Raw genomic sequence first — 17,217 nt, 5'->3', positions numbered from 1 at the left:
GAACGAGTATTGTTTAAAATGACTGACCTGATGCGGCCGTTTAAGCTTGGAGAGGACATTGGTTTGTTCCTGGTTAACTTTGAGCGAACGTGCGAGAAGCAGGGGTTCTCTCGGGAAACGTGGCCACAGCGCTTGCTCACTTTGTTACCCGGCGAGGCGGCCGACGTAGTCGCTCGCTTGGAGAGAGAGGAGGCAGAGGATTTCGACAAAGCGAAATCGAGTCTGCTAAAAAAGTACAGGCTGTCAGCGGAGGCGTTCCGTCGGAAGTTTCGAGAAAATGAGAAGGGCAAAAGTGAGTCATATACAGAGCTTGCCTACAGGCTAATGTCAAACATGCAGGAGTGGCTCAAAGAAGAGAAAGCGTTTGGTGACCACGAGAAAGTTCTGCAGTGTTTCGGGCTAGAACAGTTTTATAGTCGGTTACCTGAGAACGTGCGCTACTGGGTCTTGGATAGGCCAGACGTTAGTACGGTGGCTAGAGCCGCTGAGCTAGCCGAAGAGTTTGTGACGCGTCGGGCTCGCGGAGCTAAGGACGGTCAAAAGGGTGAATTTGGCTCCAAGTTTGAGAGGCCGAAGTTCACGCCCATGAGAGCAAAGGGGGACACACGTAGTGCGGATGCGAGTGAAAGCAGTCCGACCGAACGTAAGGAGACGGTGGCAACCGAAGCCGAACGCAGAAAGCGGTTCGAGACGAGGCAAGCGCGCGTTTGTTATACGTGTCAGAAGCCGGGTCATTTTTCGGCGCAGTGTCCGGAAACAAAAACAAAAGTCGTGTTTTTGTCGTTATGCAGCACTGACGAGAACATGAAGCTTCTCGAGCCTTACATGCGAGACCTCCTCGTGAACGGGAAAGAGTGCCGAGTGCTTCGCGATTCCGCAGCTACGATGGATGTAGTTCACCCCTCTTACGTAGAACCCGATATGTTCACGGGCTAGTGCGCATGGATCAAGCAAGCCGTGAAAGCTCATAGCGTGTGTCTGCCCGTAGCAAAAGTGCTTATTGAAGGACCTTTCGGAGCACTTGAGACGGAGGCCGCAGTGTCATCTATGCTGCCCCCCCAGTACCCGTACCTATTTTCGAACAGGTCCGATCAGCTCCTGCGCGAGAAGGGGCTTTTGTTTGGTGAGGCTAGCGTTCAAGCCTTAACCAGATCGAAGGTTCGGGAGCTCGCTGCAAAGGCGGTAGTTGCGGGGCCGACGTTGTCGAACGATGAGAAAGGGTCAGAGGCGCAGCAAGCTGATATTCAGAGCACGCCCGAACTGAATAAAATTGAGCCTGTAGCGTTAAAGGCACCAGATACTGGAGAGGAAATGCCCGACACGGGAAAGTTAGAAGAGCTATCTGAAGATTTGCTCATCGCGCCTACGTCAGACGGACTTAATAGGTTGCTAAAAGTCAGCCGGTCGGCATTGATAGCCGAGCAAAAGAAGGATGGCAGCCTAGAAAACATACGCTGCATTGTCAAGGAAGGTGTCGCCAAGAAAAATGCTCGCTTTGTGGAAAGAGGTGGGGTCCTGTACCGGAAGTATATAGACCGCAGGGGAGTGGAGTTCGATCAGCTGATCGTGCCTCAATGGTATCGTCAGGATCTGTTGCGCTTGTCGCATGGGGGTTCGTGGTCCGGACACCTAGGAGGTAAGAAAACTAAGGACCGTCTCTTGCAAGAGTACTATTGGCCAGGGTGTTTTCGGGACGCAGACCACTTTGTGAAGACATGCGACACCTGTCAGCGGGTGGGCAAACCAGGGGACAAATCGAGGGCGCCGTTGAAGTTGGTACCTATCATTACGGAGCCTTTTAGACGGCTCGTTATTGATACAGTGGGACCTCTGCCGGTAACAGCCACGGGGTACAGACACATTTTGACTGTGATCTGCCCAGCGACAAAGTTCCCTGAAGCAGTGCCGCTTAAAGAACTCAGCTCAGTTGAGATAGTCAATGTACTACAGTCCATATTTGCGCGAGTTGGTTTTTCTGCGGAAATCCAATCAGATCAGGGCACAGTGTTTACTAGCGCTTTGACGACAGCGTTTCTCGAAAGGTGTGGGGTAAAGCTGCTACACAGCTCAGTGCACCACCCCCAGTCGAATTCCGTTGAGAAGCTCCACTCCGTTATGAAGCCCGTGTTGAGAGAATTGTGGTTTGAACAGCAAACTGACTGGGAGCTGTTTCTACCTGGGGTGATGTTTGCATTGAGGACCGCGCCGCATGCGGCTACGGGGTTTTCGCCAGCTGAGCTAGTGTACGGTCGCTCGCTGCGATCTCCGCTTCGCATGCTTCGAAACGGATCACTGCCCTCTCCAATGGCTGCAGACTATCTCTTTCACAAATGGCCGCCTCCTGCGCTGGAGCCTCGCTATGCAACAACATTCTTTTGAGGTGCGTTACAAAAAGGGGAGTCTCAACAGTAACGCCGATGGCTTAAGTCGAAGCCCCTAACGTGGGAATCAGCCTCAAAATTGTTTGTTACTGATGTTTTTCTTCCTGAGGCAGGATTTTTAACATATTGCTTTTGTGTAGTGTTTCAAAGTGATGATATGCTTTCTAGTGCAATTTTCCGATTTGTGGACGCGTTTTGAGTGCTGCTAGACTACTGTAAGGAACTAGGCAGTAGTATAAAAGCGGAAAGAGCCTGGCATGGCTTAGTGAGGTTTGTGCCGTGCTTGCTGACTGAGCGGCTGAGTTTCGGCGTAGTTCTAACGCTTGCTAGGAACGAGAGAAAAATGAGAACTCTCCCGAAGTCACTTTGCAGTGTCCTGTGTGAACCTGAACGTGAGAACGAGGCCTTCTCGGTGCGCTGCGCTAAAAAAACGCCGAGGGACGACCGACGTCGGTTATGAGCATCATCGAGCGACATCCCTCCGGACAGCGGATGCAGTCCCCTGACAATCGGGATCTCCTTCCCCCGGCGGGGCGGTCTGTTACGTTTCGCCTATGACGCGCGGTGTAGCCGGCGCGGATTCAACGGACGGCGGGGCTTCGTTCAAAGCGGCGGACATTTTGGGCCGTTCGGAGCGGCCGCGACGCATCCCCGCCGAGCGCGTCCCGGCATGTTCAGTGCCACGTGTCTTTGTGTGTGTGTGTGTGTGTGTGTGCCCACGCTTGTCAAAGCGCGGCAGCCGGGGAGAGGAGCTCCCCCAGTGTGAAGCGAGGAGGTCTGACCGGCGCCGGCCCGGCTGATGCGTCACCTCCTTGTCCCAACGTGTCTATCAGTCCGTCCGTCGCCGCTGTCACGTGGTGTCGTCCCGTGACCTTCCTTCTTGCCCGCGACGCCAAGAGTATAAGAGCAGCTGCCCCCGGACGCCAGGAGAGAGGCTCCGATTTCTTCTGTTGAGTAAAGTGCTCTCCCGTCTCTCTACTTCGGTCGACCTGACCGCCCGCTCTTTGCGATGCTAGAATAAACAAGTTGTTCTGTCAGCAGTCGCCTCATGCTTTGCTGGGACCTTCGGATGCTTCCAGTGTGCCCCAGGCCACCAGGCCAACGCTACCCTTGGGGCTTGCGACCCATTTGCAACAACGGGTGTCAGCACTGAGGTTCCAACAGCTGGTGGCAGCGCTGAGATTCCCACAGCCGGTGTCATCGGTGCGGATCAAACAGTCTAGAGGCCTGCAATGCGTATACTCCAGGGATAAACGTAACGTTATCATGATGTATATTCTTCTAATTAAAAATAATTTGGTGCAGCTAAAGAACATCCTGTATACAGCCTCCCTGTAATACGACTTACGCCTTGCCCGTATGTCATCCAATGAGCTACGCAACCAGGTTGTCAATGTGAAAGATCGTTTAGAAGAAGATATGTTCCCGGGTGTAAGCTATAAGATTTCACACAACGACTGCATTTTATGGTACATTGGTTTGACGGGAGACTTCACTTGACAACTCAAAGAGCACAAACGTGATGTTCGAAATAATCACCACATGTCCAACGGAGTTGCGGAACATGTACACAAAAGTCATCAGGTAATCGCTTGGGAAAACCGCAAGGGAAAAATACAGCTGTGCGTAGCTTCTAGAAATGTTTGAAGCATTTTCACAGTTATTCGTGCAGTCGTCATGAACTGTTTTTGCATAACTACTGATTATACAATTTTGTCTTGGTGCGCGTGAAAGACAGTAATTCCACATACGTTATGGAAGATTTGTCCCTAATTTAGTTTCTTATGTGTACTTGAATATTACAGAAGTTGCAAGAATACATCTATTACCCTCGTTTGAGAACAAATGTAGTTGTGATGGTTGAATACCGGCCGATCTAGCTCATGCACCGGGCAGCAACAGCAATCGGTATATGTGCACCACGGAACACAAGATACACTGAATTTTGAACTTGAGGAAGTAAACGTAAATAACACTAGGCTGTCGCATTTTGAGCTTACCTGCCAAGGCGAGAATCGGAGCACGGTCATAACCCGACGCGTCATCGGGGTCCGTTCATTTGACAGAAGAGTTTCGGCTCGAAGTCCTTTGTATGCTGAGGACATAAGTTTTCAATGTCATCCATGCTCACAGCTGCCAGCTTCCGGTGATCATCTGAACGCATTTTCACACGGATTATCATTGAAAAAGTTATCTGAGTTAACTTTTCCGCACTCAAAGACGCGTGCCGGAAAAGGAGAGAAACGCGGTCGCACGTGGAGTTGCAGTTTACTTGAAGGGGGTATATTTCGCGGCAGCTCCCTGTAGCGCACGTGATGTCTTTGGAGAGCCATCCTAGCCGTGTGCTTGTACTACAGACCGCATACCGACACATAGAAGCATGGCGCTGCGTTGACGTACCTGACTTCTATCTTACAAAATTTAATTTGATTTCATTTTTCTTAAATATATGTTGGCAAACAGGAAGTATATGAATGTTAAATAAAATATTGAAATCCAGAACAGGGACCATGTTCTGCCGTTCCCAACGAGTGATTCCCACGTGGCATACATCTATGCGGAATTAATAAAAAAAGCTTAGTTGTTGAGGCAGACTTAAAGCTTCATAAGTAATGTATAATGCTCCAAAAGGGAAGAAAGGAGGTCCATATAAAGAGTACATTAACAATGGATCAGACTTCATGCTACCGAGAAGTACTTCGAGGGTTCTCCAGCGTAGCGTAGGTTTGTGTGTTGTTATTATAATACCTTCGATGTGCCCTTGTCCCGCCCTTCATTTGTGTTCAAAATTCATACGGGACTGAATTTTTGGGTTCTGTGTTTTTGTAAATTTTTGGACTCTGTTTGTCCACATGGGTATAATTTTAGGAGGGCATCAAAAAAAAAAAGAAGGAGAAGAGCACATTCACTCCTAAAACGCGTGGTCATGCCGAGCTACGTGTAAAAAATTCCTTATTGAAAAGTGCGGACCAAAAGAAGGGCTGTAGCTGGTAGGTTTCAGTACAAATAAAGTGGTGGTAAACGGCAACTGTTAGTTAGACACAGGTTACTGCACTTTCTTGGATTAAGGGGAAGCTTTAGCTCGATGTCCAACTCAGGTTTCCGTATGAAACTCGCAACTGGTTTTATAGAACCGCAGTGCCTATTTCAGCGAACTTTGTTCCGTTTTAGAAGGTTATTTATAGAAAGATGAAACAGCTGAATTTTGACTTAGAGCCTTGATATGTGTCAGAAAAAAAATAAAGTACGAAGTTCACAAGCCCATCATTCTGTATACCGAAAGCAGCTGTTCTAGTTTAGGGAAATTGCATATATTAGAACGTCCATAGCGGACACTGGTTTCAGAGCTTATGTGAAGTTTCTATTATATTTGCCAGAACCTTGCGGAAATCCTACCCACAAACGAGTGTTATATTTCAGTAGAACATTGTCATTATATAAATTTTGTCTGCTTTATATGCCTTATTAGGCGCAGTTTCCAGAATTATGGTAACGCTTTTCATGGCTGAGTTGGAGTTGCCGTGTCAAAATTTTTCCCTATTCAAGAAATAAAGAAAAGTTACGCACGGATTAAAGATACACTGCTTAAGTCGCTAGATTTTGATTTTCGCGTTTATATACAACAGACCTATTCTAAACCGATGCTATGGTTCTCGAAGAAAAATATTTCTCATGCGTAATTTTTTAGATGGCAGCTACCGAGGCGTAAGGCATGCACATATTCCTAAGATGTGTTTCTATGCTCAGGCACTGCCAACAGATGGATCATTATCTGCTGATGATGCACCCGCTAACACAGCAGCGGGATGAAGCCGAGCAGCATGTCGAGGTCCATTTTTGACAAAAATAAACAGCGTATTCGGAACTGAGTCATCGGGTAGTGGTTTTAACAGGTCAGGTAGTAAGTTTCAGATCTTAAGTGAATGGTATAATGAGCTATTTCGTCACAGGAGGCTGCAAACAACGCTTGGAGCGCAACGGCGAGCAGCACGACAGATGCTGCGGTTCATAATGACCCTTCATAACTCCAAGCAATTGGCGATACGTTGCAGCATGCCAGCCCATGAGCTCTATCAACAGCGCTATATATATATATATATATATATATATATATATATATATATATATATATATATATATATATATATATATATACACCCTGTCAGATACCTTGTCGACTCAGTCATGGGTGCATCAACTTTGCGGCACAGAGCCAAGACGTCCTGAATGTACGTGTCATAGGGCTCTGTTGACGTCTGCACACGGCCGGAAAGCGCCTTCTGCGCGGCAAGTTTGTGACCGTAGCGGTTGCCGAACAAGTCTCGGAGCTTTTGCTTGAGTGAATCCCAACTGGTGAGCTCATCTTCGTGCGTACGAAACCAAACTCGAGGTGTGCCACCGAGGTAAAAGACTACGTTGGCGAGCATGATAGTACGGTCCCACCGGTTATTGCGGCTGACGTGTTCGTACAGGCTGATCCAGTCCTCGACGTCTTCCCCATCTTTGCGCGAGAATACGCCAGGATCACGAGGAGCAGGGAGAGTGACGTAGGTCGTCGAAGTGGCATCAGGTGTCGGAGGCGGCTGAGTCGAGTTGCCATCACCGGGAGCCATGAAGGTAGGCTCGACGTACCGTCCACTGCGAAGCTCCGTGACGAGGTACAGGGAACGTCCACCTCCACCAGATATGTTACGTAAGAACTTGGCCAAGAGGCAACAGCCCGCGCTAGCCTGCCATCCTCGTCATCGTCTTCTTACCGCTCGCCTCTTCGTCATTGGTAATACTATTCCGTAGCAATATTGAAACAATGCTGGAGCAGGGTCCAGGGGATGCAGAAGACCGGCAGGTTTCAAAGGTGGAACCTTTAGCCGGTGACAATTACGGCAGCTTCCCAAGTAGCGCTGAACGGACGAGAACAGCTGCGGCCAATACTACTTCTGGCGTATAGGCGCTAATGTTCTGGGAAGCCTAGGTGTGCGGCACATGGACCGGTCATGACACGCTTACAGCACTCCTTCGCGAAGCGAAACTGGGACGAAGAAAGGGAACGTTTCTTGGCTGCTGTGGAAGTTATTCTTGTAGAGAACGTCGTTGCACAGGCAATAGAAGTCAGTCCTCGTGACAGTGGTCGTGGGACACCAACATCGGCTCCCTAGGGGTATAGGATGAGGCGAAGCAATGTACTGTCTGCACGTTGGAGGTCAGCCATCTCGACAGTGTATATATTACACCAAAAAATGGAAATTCTTGCTCTAAATCACTTTGCATCAAAGGTATAGGTGCACGTGAGAGGCAGTCGGCGCCGCGGTGTTTCTGTCCAGATCGGCAAACCACTGTGACGTCGTACTCCTGAAGGCGGAGGCTCCAACAAGCGAGAAGGCCTGAAGGATCCTTAAAACTCGCAAGCCACCAAAGTGAGTGGTAGCCACTTTCTGATCGAAAAGGTCGGCTGTACAGGTTAGGTCGGAAATTGCCGATGGCCCAGGTGACGGCGAGACACTCCTTTTCAGTCATGGAATAGTGGACCTCTGCCTTTGTACGACTGCGGCTCGCGTAGGCTACTACTCGTTTGGCACCGTCTTGCCACCGAACGAGTATGGAACCGAGTCCTACGTTGCTGGCGTCTGTATGGATTTCTGTGTCAGCCTTGTCGTCGAAATGCCCGAGTTCGGGGGCTGTTTGCAGTCACTTCCGCAATTCTGTAAAGGCTGCTTTTTGCTCGTCCGTCCACTCGAAGGGTACATCTTTGCATATTATTCTTGCTAATGGTTCAGTGATCCTTGAATATCTTTCGACAAAACGACGGTACTAAGCGCAGACCTAAGAAGCTGCGAACTGCCTTCTTGTCAGTTGAACGCACGAACTCTGCCATGGCAGCTAGCTACTTGGGGTCTGGCTGAACAACGCGGTGGCTGACTACGTGCCCGAGAAACTTGAGCTCCTGAAAGTCGTTCTAGATATTTATCAAACGTTCTTGAAAACACCACACAGCCATCTAAGAAAACTAAGTACGTCTGTCATTTAGGTCCAGAGAGAACAGTGTCCATCATCCGCTGAAATAAGGCAGGTGCGGAACACAGACTGGATGGGAGGACTTTAAATTCATATAATCTATCAGGTGTCACAAATGCTGTTTTTCCGCGGTTGCGCTCATCTACTTCGATCCACCAGTAACCTGAGTTAAGATTAGTTGATCTTAACTAATCTAACCAGGCCAATGGTAGCTCCATTCGCCTGTAGAAGTTACATGCCGAGTGTCAAGTGTGTAGTGCAACTGGACAGAATAACGAAGACCCCGACGAGCGTAAATCTGCGAATATTTAGTCGAGCAGTACATCTCCCTTCAGGAATTAGTACATGATGTACGGCAGTAAGGATCTGCGACCCAGTTTACTGTGCAAAAGCGTTCTTTAACTTTGGTGCAAGCTCTCTACTCATAACCGAGATGTCCGCACCAATGTCAATTAAAGGAGTGACTTTTTCGTCGCCTATGGTAAACAGCATGTCCAACGTTACAACTTGTAGTTGATCACTGGAATGCGACTGAACGTCGGTTCGTTGTCGCTGTCACCTTGGTAAAAGATATTCAATGCGCTCGGCGTCAGTGACCTCACCTCCGGAGGTCGCTTGATTCAGTTTTCCGTGTTTGTAGGGCTGGGCGAACGACGCCTGCGAGCGTTTCGAGGAAACACGGAACTGGGCGATCAGTATGGAGCGAGACCCGCCGAGGTTGCTCAGTGGCGATGGTGTTGGGCTGCTGAGGACGAGGTCGCGGGATCAAATACCGGCCACGGCGGCCACATTTCAATGGGGGCGAAATGCGAAAACAAACGTGTACTTAGCTTTAGGTGCACGTTAAAGGACCCCAGGTGGTCGAAATTCCCGGAGTCCTCCACTACGGCGTGCCTCATAAGTAGAAATTGGTTTCGGCGCGTAAAGCTCCATAATTTAATTGATTGTCGAGTGGACGATGAAGAACGGGGCTCGTGCCTTGGCTGCTCGAATGAATTATCACGATGCGCGATGCAGTTCTCTATCTCGACAGGGCGCTCACGAGGTCGTGAACGAGCAGCGCCTAGAGGGAACCCACGAAGACCCACTAGCCAATAGGGACACATCCTGCATGCGCGGCAAACCTCTCCGCAATGAAATCATAGGGGTCTGAGGTTAGGAGCCCGCCAGACACCGCTTTTCCGGGGCCTCGACTCCTCGATGGACGGTGGACTGCAACGCCTGAGTGCTACTTCTCTTTTTTCGATAGTTCGCATGACGTTTGAGGGGCCGTAAAGCGACAGTCGTCGTACCACGTCCGCCTAAGTCATTCGGAGTGCCTTCTGCCATTGTGGTACATCGTAGCTTTTAGGAACTTGGATTACTTGCCTCATCTCCCCGCACACTATCTCTGCCACAGAAATTGGCGCTGTCGGAGCGTCGGTTACCTGCAGTTTCTGGAGCTCTTTTCATACCACAGCCCGGATGAATTCGCGCAGGTCGTCAAGGTGGTTTCCCGAAGTCATGGTAGGGGGCTGTTCGAAAGTTCCGTCACGTTGCGGTCGTATTGTCTGGCACGCTATCGAAGGGCCTTTTCCATTACTGTCGCTTCAACAAGGAAGTCCGCAAGTGTAGTGGGCGGATTTCGAATAAGCCGAGCGAGGGTCTCTTGATTCACACGGCATCACATATCGGACCTTCTTGTCTTCGGCCATTGACGCATCCGCACGTCTGAAGAGCCGAGCGTCAATAGCGAAGCGTCAGTATACGTGGTGACGCTCTCGTTCGGGGCGTCATGTCGTTCGGGGCTTCATATCCATGTTGGAGTATGGGGCACTCTGCTGCTGTGGAAATTCATCCCATGAAGACAATGCCGCTTCATGGTTAGGTAACCACGTCCTCGCAGACTCTTGAAGTGCGAATGTTCACGTTGTACAGCTTGCGCTGTTCGTTCCATCCGTTTTGTTCGGTGACCTGCTCGAAATAGTCTAGCCAATCTTCCAGGTCTTCAGTATCATCTCCGCGGAATGTAATCGGCTTCTGGAGCTCGTTAATGATAAAGTGCGCCGGCACAACAGCCGCCGCAGAAGCCTGTGGGCTCAGGTTCATCGTCCGGATACGCTCCGGCAGCAGACTGTGCTCAGGTTGGTGTCCTTGCAGACGGCGGCTGGTACGTACGTGTATAGGGGTAATCTCTCCCGGATTACTCGCAGGAGCCGTGTCAGGGGTACGCTGCGTCTCCGGCAATGGTAGCATGTACTCCGCACCTCCACCAGCAAAATGTCACGAAGATAACAGAGATGGGTTCGCTGAAACAGAACAGCCTTCTTTAATGATGGCTGACACGCAAAAAAAAAACCCAGCGCCACAGCTATAAGACTTGGCGAACTTACCTCACATGCTCTGGCGATGCCCCGCGTTACGCAGTGATGAAAGTAACACTTCTTCACGCTGGGATGCTGTCCTACACAGCCCCAACCTCGAAGAACAGTTATGGGCTGTCCAACGGGCCCGCGACGCAGCGGAGAGGCTCGGCCTCTCTGTCCCGACGTGGGAGCGGCCCGCTGCGCGCTAGGGCGCACCCTAAAGGACCCTAATAAAGTTTTTCATCCATCCATCCATCCACAGCTATAACGCCGCTGCTGCCGCTACTGCTGCTGCCGCCGTTGTTGCTGCTGCTGCTGCCGCTGCCACTGCTGCCGTTGCCGTTGGCGCTGGCGCCGCTGCCTCCGTTGTTGCCGCTGCTACCGCTGCTGCCGCTGCTGCCACCGCCACCTCCGCCTGTGCACAATGTTGTTTCAGTGCATCATTTAAGTATGTTCCACTCTGACCAATATAGCATCTTGCACATGACAGCTTTACCTTGTAAACCACCTCAGCTCTGCATGTAATAAAGCATGCCTCATTCCTTTCTCTCCGAATATTTATTTTATTTTTTTATTTATTGCATACTGCAGACCACAACAGGGTTCAAGCAGGACAGGCACAACATAGCAAATGTACAACAAGAATAAGAATCAGAGTACGGAACACAGCGCAATACAGATGGCATAAAAAAGTGTTATTAAAGTTATGACGAAGTTGTAAGATGACCGGTTCCATTCAGATGTGGTAGGTCGGAAAAAATAAAATTTATAGCAGTTGGTTTTCGCAAAATACGGCGTTAGTGACTGCATGTGATGGTGTCGGATATGCCGGGTAGATAGAGGGGATAAGTATAAGGAGGAGTCTATAGAGAATTTACGATTCATTAGCAACTGAAGGAAGTAAAGACGAAATTTCCTTCTTCGATCTTTAAGTGTTTCAATATTGTTCGTCGCCATAAGATCGGTAGGGGAATCCGTTATTTTTTTTTAATTTTGAATAAATAACCCCGACAGCCTTTCTTTGAATTCTTTCAAGTTTAGTATTGCTTTCTTTAGTAAAGGGGTCCTACACTATAGATGCATATTCTAATTTCGGTTTGATGTAGTTGTAATATGTAAGGGGTTTAATTATTTCTAAGTTTATGCTTTAGGGAACATAGCTTACGGAATGCAGGCGAGCATATGTTTTGTATATGCAAGTTCCTGGTAAGAACGTTAGTTATAATTACGCCTAAGTACTTGCAGCTATGAACCTGTATTAGAGTTGACGACCCTAGTCGTTAAGCATAGTTCAACGGATTCTTTTTATGGTTTATCTGAATAAAAACTATTTCTCTGGGTTAACTGTCATAGAAAATTCACTGCACCAATCAAGAGCATTCTCTAGACTCGCGTTAAGTTCATTTTGATCTTCCGTGCCCGTAATTTGACGAAATATCACACAATAATCTGCAATCGATATTTTGTTTCTGGTTTAATGACGGTAACAATATCATTAATATGTAGCTGAAATAGCAATGGTCCTAGGACACTTTGCTGGGGCACTCCTGAGGCGACCAGAAGACAGTTCGAGTCTTTGCCATCAACTGAAACAAATTGCACTCTCTTGGTTAGATGATCCGCAATCTAGGAAATAAAAATATCGCGAAGGTTAATGTCTTTTACTTTTTATATTAGTTTTAAATGACTAACTATATCAAACGCTTGGCTAAAATCTATAAATACAGCTTAGATTTGACCATTATTATCTGCATTTTTTCAAAAGTATGGACTAATGTAACTAATTGTGTCACTGTCGAGTACCCACTTTCTAAAACCATGCTGAATTTTACTTATTTAGGAATGTTGTTCCAGAAACTCATTTATGTATTTTGTAATGATATGCTCCAGCATTTTCCAGTATGCCGAAGTTAAAGATATAGGACGGTAGTTTTTTATTATAAGCGGTCACATTTCTTAAAAACGGGAGTAACTCAAGCGGTCTTCCAGTCCGATTGAAGTTTTGATGACAACGGAGATTTACAGAAGAGCAAGAGCACAACATGATACTTCGAAATGATTTCATCATAGCGCAGAAGAAGGACATTGGGTAAATTCTCAGGCCCAGGTGATTTTTTTGTCTTCAATTCCAGAAGCAGAGAGAGCACACTATTGTAGGTAATAATGTTAGTGTCTGAGGCTTGAAAATGCGTCGTGTTTATCGTCACTGCTCAATTTGATTCAGAGAACACCTGTGGAAATAGTCGTTGAATTTCTGTCCAATAACTTCCGGGCCTGTAACTATGTTCCCATCAACCGATATTTTTGTGAGTGAGTGAGTGAGTGAGTGAGTGAGTGAGTGAGTGAGTGAGTGAGTGAGTGAGTGAGTGAGTGAGTGAGTGAGTGAGTGAGTGAGTGAGTGAGTGAGTGAGTGAGTGAGTGAGTGAGTGAAACAACTTTATTTGGTCCACCATATACGTAAGCAAACTCAACGTCACCTGGCTAGGCCTACTCGGGGACCATCAGGTGAAACCTGACCGCCCTCTCGCGAGCCTTCTCGACTGCCAGGATTTGAAAAGTCTGATCCTGGGCCCTAGTTAGCCACATCATTTCCTCTTGGGTGAAAGGGGAAATTATATATTTATACAAGGTTATAATTTCTGTAATATAATTATTCTGTATAAATTCTGTAATAAATGTTTGCAACAGATTTTTCGCCAACGCTCATGTAATTCCAGAACTTACTGGGGTCACTTTTCAAACAACTCGGCAATGTCGCGTTAAGCTATTAGTCTTTGGTTAATGTACCACACTACTTTTCAACAAGAAAAGACCCAGAGGCGGCGGCCATCGGGATTGGAAACCGGCGTCCGAAAGCGAAATACGGCTATTAACGGGTGACGGCTCTCCGGTGCCCAGAGTGGACTCGCTCAGAATATTGGGGATGTATATCGAGTCTAACGGTTCCAATGGAACCGTACTCAGAAAGATCGCCGCCAAGACGGAGAGTCCTCTCGGCCTCATTCGGAGGATCGCCAACAGACACCGGGGGATCAAGGAAGACAATCTCATCCGCATTATACACGCTTTTGTTCTTTGCCACCTTTAATACTCGGCGGCCATGCATAATTGGCATGTCTCAGAGAGGAACGAGCTCAATTCACTCATCAGAAAAGTCTTTAAGCTTGCCCTCGGCTTACCTGCAGGCACCGACACCGAAAGCTTGTTGAAGCTCGGAGTCCACAACACGCTCGAAGAGATTATCGAGGCACAAGAGCACTCACAGCTGCTTAGGTTATCAGGCACCCCGACGGGCCGCAAGATACTCGACGAGATGGGCCTCAATACTGTCGACCAGTGCCCTGACGCCGTGCGGATTCCCAGCGACATCAGGTCTCAACTGCACATCGCGTCCCTTCCCCGCAATATGCACCCCTCAAACAACGTCGGCAGACGTCGAGCCAGGGGTACAGCTCTACTCGAGCGTGTCCGCAATAACCACATTGAGGCAAGCTTCGTGGATGCCGCGGCATATTTCCAAAAAGAGGCATTCGCCGTCTCCATCGTAGACTCCAATTCAAGGCTCATTTGCTGCGCTAGGGTACGCACTTCGAGGCCCGTGGTAGCTGAACAGGTTGCAATTGCGCTGGCTGTGCTCGATGGTCGCAGAGAGGCAATATATAGTGATTCCAAGGCAGCCATTAAGGCCTACCAAACCGGTATGGTCTCCCCCCAGGCCCTCCGCATTCTCCAAATCGCCAAAAGTACCTCTCCGCACTCTCTCATTTGGTTTCCCGCTCACTTGGGGTCGATTGAGGGTTCTCCCTCTAACCCTAACGAGGGCGCACACGAGGCCGCACGAGGACTCACTGACCGTGCCGCCTCAGTAGTCCCCCTGCCCCGCGGGGAACCCTTGCTTACGTATAATGAAATCACCACACACTACTATCTGTCAAGACGGGTATTCCCCCTCCCACACCCCGCCTTATGCAGGGCGCAGGCGGTTACCCTTCGACTTTTACGAGCCCGTGCGTACCGTAACATCGCGGTTCTTCGTGCCATATACCCTGAAAGATATCCAGTGCGGACTGCCCTGCCTGTGGACTAAGGGCAACATTGGACTATGTGTTGTGGGAGTGTGAAGCCATCGGCTCCTCCTTCAGCGAGGATAGGTGGGCTGCGCTCTTGGGCAGCCCCGAGCTCAGTGACCAAACCCTGGCCGTCCAGAGTGCCCGCGATCGGGCCGTCAAGCTCGGCTTGGCAGTCCCTACGTGGGACTAGCCGGGTGGCGCGGCGTCTCCCCTTTGCCTTCTCTGGACCTAATAAAGTTATTTCACTCACTCACTCACTCACTCACTCACTCACTCACTCACTCACTCACTCACTCACTCACTCACTCACTCACTCACTCACTCACTCACACATGCAAGTTCCTTTTTTAGCGTCTGTATAAGACAAGACTGGCGGCTAACTTTTTTGGCACGTTTTATTTTTGGTTTATGATGAATAATCTTGCGCTTCATCCAAGGAATGCGTTTATGCACTCTCTTCCGCTTTGTTGGCACGAAGGCACTTATGCAATATAAGCACATCTGAGTGAAGCGTGCCCACAAGTCGCCACAGGAACCTCATTGCTTTATCGAAATCGAGTAAACATGTTTCCATGTAATGTGTAATTAAAGTATCAGCGGCCTGAGAATATTCTTTAAAAGTGCGCAAGGGACTGACTTTTTTATTACCAGAAGCATTCCTGCCAAGAGATAGTGTAGCACTAACTAGGCGATGAGCTAAAAAGCCTTCCTCAATAAATACGTTATGCACAGGATAATCACGGTTTAGGAATACCAAGTCCAATATCGAGGAAGACCAGCCTTGCACATGAGTGGGTTCGCTGACGATTTGAATGAGATCAAGCGTGAGCATGATATCAAACATGATATCCACGCTGCTGTTAGATTTATTACATGTTTGGCAGCGGTCCCAGTTGATACCTGGTTGGTTAAAATCTCCAACCAAAAAAACATACTTTTTTGTGTTGAAATTGGCACATATGGCTCAGTAGTTGAATTAAGTAGTAAAGCGAAGCGTCCGGTGGCCTATAGCATGCATAAAGTATAAAATTATGACCCCAGCAAGATATCTTAATGCAAACACATTCAAGATCTGGGACGTCGTGAACGAGAACACAATCAATAGTCTTTCAAGAGAACTGCTACGCCGCCACCCCTTCTTGCCCTGTCCTTGAGAACAACGTCATAATGAGAGGGAAATATCAAGTCATCGCTTATGTCATTTTGTTACCAAGTTTCACTGAAGACTGTTATGTGCGGTTCATAGTCAATAATTTAATTTCAAGTAAATCTTTTTTTGTTCAGAACACTACGTGCGTTAACATTAACAATTCTTAAGCATCGTTCTTTGCTTTGTTTAAAGCCAAACAACGTACACAAGAAAGACGGCTGGACAAGGCGCTAAACGCTATGTGACTGACCAGAACTGCAGGTTCATGAGTTGAAACTGTGCCATCTTTGTCATCTCCTGAACTTGCTGTTCTGGTCAGTCACATAACGTTTACCGCCTTGTCCTGTCGTCTTTCTTGTGTCCGTTGTTTTGCGCTAAACAAAGTAATTATGGATTCGCACCAAATAGCCCGCCAACGCATTGTTAATTACGTTTCACTACAATATTTTTTCGTAATGAGCTAAACATTACCTCATATTTTTCTGCATTATTTTTTTCTTAACTAGCGTAACGTAACGCTGCACAAAGAAGCCGAAGTTACAGTCGGTTAGCTCAGGCTTGCGAAGGAGTCCGGTTATGCGACTGTGTCTGGCTTCGCGTAACTCACCGGTTTTCTATCGAGTCGTCGTATTTTTTAAGCGGCACCCTATCATTTCTTTCGCTCTCCTAAACATAGGCCGCATTATTAATGTACAGCTCTTCAAACGCCAGAGAAACTGATTTTCTTGCTATCACAATTTTCCTTCGCGCTTGGCCATAGTTTCTTCCTAACGTCGGGAACCCTTCTAGAAAAGTCCTCACTGATTGAACAGTCTTTAGCCTTCAGTTTAGATGCTCTTTTTAGTATTGCAGTTTTGTTGCTTGTGTTTAAAAGTTTTAGAATAACTGGTCGCGTGTTGTCATGTGACTGCTTGCCCAGCCTATGAATGCGCTCAATAGATCTAGGATCGAGTTCTAGAATGTCTTTGAACATTTCTTTGTTCACGAAGTTTGCCAGTGACTCACTTCTTTCCTCGTCACCTTCCGAAGTGCCATAAATAATGAGATTTGACCTTCTGCTATGATTCCTAGGTCATCTATTCTTGCCTCAAGTGTCTGAATTGTAGCATTCATGCGTGCAATGTGATCCTAGTAGAACGCTACTCTGTCCTCTAGGTTCGCTAATAAATCTAATTTCTTATCAATATTCACCAATCGGCTCTCTTTTATATCTTTGATATGAGCTGCAATATCCCTGAGAAGTTTTGAAATTTGCGTCA

The sequence above is a fragment of the Dermacentor albipictus genome, chromosome 2 (assembly GCF_038994185.2).
Source record: "Dermacentor albipictus isolate Rhodes 1998 colony chromosome 2, USDA_Dalb.pri_finalv2, whole genome shotgun sequence".
Lineage (NCBI taxonomy): Eukaryota > Metazoa > Arthropoda > Arachnida > Ixodida > Ixodidae > Dermacentor > Dermacentor albipictus.
The sequence above is the reverse complement of the archived record's forward strand: the minus strand, read 5'-3'. Positions refer to the sequence as shown.